Below are 6,000 nucleotides of genomic sequence, written 5' to 3'. Positions count from 1 at the left end.
TGTATAATTCTTGATCTAAGGAATTTATCGCTCCCTACATCTTCAACTCCTTTGTTTGATTTGCCCATATAAAATCTCCCATAGATTGTATTCAATAATTTCTACCAACTGTTACCATTGTAATTTTTATTATAGACGAATTTTAGGAAAACTATGCATACTAACATATTTATCATACAATCATATTATGAAACTGTTAGAATTGGAAGTCAACATGTACAAAAGTTGAATATAGTGTGAATATATATATATATATATATATATATATATATATATATATATATATATATATATATATATATATATATATATATATATATATATATATATATATACATGTATATATATGTATGTATGTATGTATAGATACATATATATATATATATATATATATATATATATATACATATATACATATATATATATATACATATATATACATATATATACATGTATATACATATATATACATGTATATATATATATATATATACATATACATATATACATATATACATATACATATACATATATATATACATATATACATATATACATATATACATATACATATACATATATACATATATACATATACATATACATATATACATATATACATACATACATACATATATATATATATATATATATATATATATATATATATATGTATACACACACACACACACACACACACACACACATACACACACACACACACACATATATATATATAAAATCAATTCACTAAGCTCATTTTTCTAGAACATTTTAACATTTCAATTCCATTTTGTGTATTTGCGATAGTATGCACAATCAATAAGGGCAATAAATAATAAATGAATGCCTGCTTTGTTTTATTAATTTGGTTTGAGACTATAGACTATCACCAAACATATCCATGTTTCGAAAAGTTATAGGGATGGGTTGTCTAGAGAAGGCCTAGGAATGTATACATGTGTAATTCTAATTAAAAACAATAAGAAAGAGAAATTAGAGATATACATTTTTGCATTATTCATTAGATAACAATGTGGAAAATCTTAAATAAATCATCTTTTGATGATTGCTTTTGCAAAGTATTAAGTATCAAGGTTTACGACTTAAACTAAATAGAAACAAATTTTGTATTTCATGTATCTAAATGGCTATAGTTGTCATAATAGTAATGGGGAACCATTGAATTAATACATCGTCAAATAGTAATATATGTAAGGTTGTTGTTTAAGTTAATTTCACATGCAGCAAACCATCAACCTACCCCATATTATAGAAATTCCACCATACCTTAGCCCCTAATTTTGCACATTTCAAATAATATTAAATAAGTAAATAAATTTGAATATAGAATAAATGCATTTAAATTCTAATGCTGATATTAGTTATGATAAAAATCATGTCCTCATAATGATACAAAACAGGTAATCATTATTTGATTGATGTTTATGAAATCATAATAATATGCAACAATAGTTGGTGGACAACAATGTTCTGCCTCTGAATCCTCTAGCCCTCTTGAAAGCCACACGTGGTCTATAAATGCTACAAAACCAGATGAAGATTTTTTATTACTTGTTCATGCAAGGAACAAAAGAATTGAGGCCATTAACTAAAAGATTAACAAACTTCCTTCTAAATTTGGACAACTAAGAAGTAAATATACTTGGTAAATGTAGAAGCTCATTTAAGAAAAGAATAAACAACCATGTTAAAGCTCTACACAATTTTTCTTTGCAAAGCATCCATATTCCAAATAGGTAAATTTTTAGCAAACAATCCTTGAGCTGTAGATTGCATCCCAAGTTAAAATTTAAGCAATATTGTTAGGTATATGGACTAAAAGAGAACCATGTAGTGTGAAAAAGTTCTTATAGCTGAAAATGATGGTTCAAATAAAATAAAATACAAATAGTTTTGCAATCAATAACCTTAAAGAATGTTTGTGGCATGTCTCAAAAAGCATAACGAAGAAACTTTGAGTAAGTCGAAGTCTTTTCTCATTGGCTTTCTCGAGGCATGTTTCATGAATGGTCAACAAAAGTTTTCTTAGCTCAAAAATTGATTCTAGAAGGACTTTCTTGTCATTTTAATACTATTGTAGAGCTTTACAACATTACAAGCCAAGGGTTTTGCTTTTAATTAATCCCTAACAAAAATACCAACACTAAATACAAAAGAGGGAGATGTAAAGAAAACTTTCTTCCTTTAGCAAGGAAAAGCTCAAAGAGGGACTCTTCTTATTGCAAAGAGACAAGGAATTAGGGTTTGTCACTTTGCAACACAAACTTTCTCTATTTCAAGACTATATGAAAAGGAAGACCTTTTGAAGCAAAGAAGTACATCTTGGCAAAGAAAATGTTCAAATGTTCTAATATTATGAATCCTAAAAGGGTGGTTGGGAATACAACGTAAGTCTATAGATTGGTACTTATATGTATTACCTTCAATAATTAAATATAATGAATAAGAACAAATGGAATCCGTTACAGATGAGGTAAAGCTTGGAAATACCAACTAGAGTTTACAAACAAGAAGCATCAAACTAGGAATACCAAAAAAAGATATCCACGGTTTTTGTTCATGCAAGTAGATAAAAATTAGTGTCATCATCATTGACTTCATATATTCCAAACTGATCACGAGAGCTAGCAGAAGGAAATACATTCTTATGCTCCAATCTATCTACACTGTAATAAGAAGATTTTATGGGTTTGAAGAGATGATGAAAGAACATCTAGTTTAAGGCAATTTTGCATCACCCAAAGCAATTGCTATTATTTTCATTTTCTATTAAGATTAGGTGATTAATAATTATCACAAATGTGTATAGATCTCTATGTGTAAAGGTCTAGGAGATTAAAAATATTTAATATTTTTGGCCTCTATGTAGAGGCAATCATATTTCTCAACAAAGGGCACATTTTTCTATCATCTAAAATCATATGGATACACTTCTTGAATTGGGACCAAGGGGAAGAGTCGTGCACTATATCTATACGTCTACATGTACCTAAAAAGGTGTCCAAAATGATACAAGAAGTTGAAAATGGCGTGAGAAAAAGGAGAGTCATGAAGTTATCTTTATTGAATGGTTACATTAAAATGGGGAAAGAAACATTTTCTAGAACCCACTTGGAAAAATTGAAATTACATCTCTCTAGGTGGTCTCTTGGGAAAGTTGAAAGGTAATCTGTTGGCTATATGTTTCCTTTACTATTAATAGCCATGTGTTGTTCATCAAGGAAGGAAGTGTGATTTACAAGGGATACAAGGATTCTATAGAAGGGAAAATTGGGCTAGAGGTTATTCATTGTGAGTTGAGTTCTCTTCATGAATAAAATTGAGTAATGGAGAGAATAGCTTGTAGCTCCATCTAATAAATTTGTCAAGCCTTAGTGGCTAATATTCTATAGCTCAAAAAAAGAGTATTCCAATTTATTGAAATATAAGAACATGTGTAAATTTCCATATGATTGAAATCTCGTAAAGTGCAAAATTAAAGTACTCAACTACTAGCTCTCCCCTATCTCTTTATTAACATCTCTATATATATGATTATAATATTAAACTTAATATTATACAAACTAAAAAATTTATTATTATTTTAAATATATTTTATATATTATACTACAATATTTAAAATTATACATATAATATGATATTATACTACATATAACTTATTAATAGTAAACAAGTTAATAACAACAAAAATAAAATCTTCTCCACAATGATACTTATACATACTACTACAAAAGGAAGCAATTTATTCCTATTGGCCATGTGGATGTGTTACTTTGGGATTACTTTATTAAGATAGGACTTGCCTATTTTGTGACACATGGGCAATCGAAACAAAACATCACTTTGTTATGGACTGTCTGACGTACAATGACATCAGATCTGGGTATTCAAAGATGTTAAAAAACAACAATATGGGCCACCTCTTTGAAGAAAAGCAACTAAATAAGACTGCAAACCTGATCATCACTGAAGAAGAGAAGAATTAGTCAAAGGATTACAACTGGATTATGCTAGTTGTTAGCAGGCGGGTCCCATAGGCTGCTTTGGCCTCATGGACGTTATTAAAATCCTTCACTCATTCATTCATTCAATCTTATCGAGCACTAAAGCAAATGCATGGAAACATTTTATGAAGCTTCCTATTGGTGAAAGCATTAAAGAAATATTTGAATATCAGTATGAGTATGAAATCAACTAGAATAGGTTATATTATTTAAGGCGTGAATGCATTAAATGTACACAAATCAAATCTAAGATAAAAGGTCAGACAAATTGCTTTAAGGATTTTTGGCTGCCAATTGTTAATCAAGCAAGCAATGTAACCTGCAATGAGTTGGTAACCTAGACTATTTCAGATCAATCGCTAATCAATTATGCCTGCTATTGAATAACAATTACGTACAAAATCCTTTTCTCAGAAAGAATATGGTTTCTGTCATTTTAGGAAAAAAAAGAAAAAACATGAATGAAATCAACCAAAAAAATTAATTTCCTTAAATATTTGGGTTCACTAAACTTTTAAAAAACATTAAAACTTTTCTTCTTATTTTAGTTTTGCAAAAAGAGGGGTAAAATTTTATTAAGACAGAAAGGAATACAACAAGGAGAGCTCAACAAGGAGCTTGATCATGAGCAACAAGATCATCAAATTCTTGCACCATCTCAAAGGACAGTTGCCTCCTATCCCTAATATTCCAACCCAGATCATGACTAGATGCCCATTTGGCTAAACAATCAGCAATTCTATTCCATTCACGAGGAATATACATTAACCTAATGAACTGAAAAAGAGGAAGAGAAGAAAAGAATCTGCTTACAACAATGGCCAACTGCCAACTAAAATCCTCAAGCTCTTGCGAAGAAAGCATGTTCACCACCACCTGGGAATCAGACTCACAGATAATCTTACTCCATCCCCGCAAGCAACACTGTTCCACAGCATATAAAATAGCCTGAGCTTCCATGAGATTTTTAGTATAATCACCCTTATGAACTAAGAAGAAAAATTTAACATCCCCAGAACTACAACGAGCCACTCCACCAATACCAGCCGGACCAAGATTCCCACAGGAAGAACCATCAGTGTTAATTTTCAGAACTCCACAGGGAGGAGTCCAGTGCCCATCCCGGTTAACCCGACCCTTCCTCTAATGGTGAAGCTACCTGGACATAGAAGGAAACCTATGAGCTGCAGCCCCATCCTGCAAATGAAAATTGAGGCGATTCCAGATAGCAAGATCAACTGGATCCATACCCCCATCAAGCTCACACTTCACAAGAATAGTTTCCTGAAGATAATGTGATATTTTCCACCAAAGATGCAAAACACCAAGTCGAACATCTTGGAATATGCGACAATTCCTCTCCAACCAGATATGCCAAAGCATGAAAGATGGGCTAGCAATCCAAGCAGCATGGAGAAAAGAAGACTTGGAGGGAGCAGTACCCAGGCGGGCCCAGAACTCAGGCAAAGAGGAAGCATGCCGACAAGAGCAACCCCAAGCGCTCCACCAAAGGTGCCATATCTGAGTAGAATAGGAGCAATGGAAGAACAGATGGGAAACAGACTCCTCTCCATTACCACACAAAACACAATAAGAGGGGCCCTGAAATCCACGTTTAGAAAGATTATCCCAGGTAAGACAACGGTTGTGAGCCACTAGCCACATGAAAAAATTGCACTTGGACCAAGAAACTTTATTCCAAACTTGCTTCCACCAAGGGATCTCAGCATCCCCAAATAATTTTCTAGTTATCTCTTGATACCCAACAGAGACATGATATTTACCAGACAAAGTACCGCCCCAAGCCAAAACATCTGGACAAGGCAAAGAAGAACACTCTCTGGAGGCCAGAATTTGAGAAAGCTCTTGACGATCCATGTCTATACCTCCAGGAGGCCAATCAGAAGAATGCTTCCATCTGTAACCAAAAAAAGGTCCCAATTGATAAGGAGTCTTGTAATGAGCCACTTTA

The 6,000-nt window shown here is 32.0% G+C and overlaps 1 protein-coding gene across 1 annotated transcript in view; it reads right to left on the bottom strand.

Annotated features, from left to right (window-relative positions):
- Window positions 1–1,357: 1,357 nt before the first annotated feature.
- Window positions 1,358–6,000, bottom strand: part of DCL4 (dicer-like 4) — a 337,223-nt gene continuing 332,580 nt past the window's right edge. Inside the window, exon 26 of the transcript XR_016355843.1 lies at window positions 1,358–1,545. The gene's annotated coding sequence lies outside the window, so the exon portion shown is untranslated. The remainder of the gene's footprint in view (window positions 1,546–6,000) is intronic.

Source organism: Cupressus sempervirens, chromosome 9 (assembly GCF_028749045.1).
Source record: "Cupressus sempervirens isolate cs-2001-9-10 chromosome 9, ASM2874904v1, whole genome shotgun sequence".
Classification (NCBI taxonomy): domain Eukaryota; kingdom Viridiplantae; phylum Streptophyta; class Pinopsida; order Cupressales; family Cupressaceae; genus Cupressus; species Cupressus sempervirens.
The sequence above is the reverse complement of the archived record's forward strand: the minus strand, read 5'-3'. Positions and strand labels throughout refer to the sequence as shown.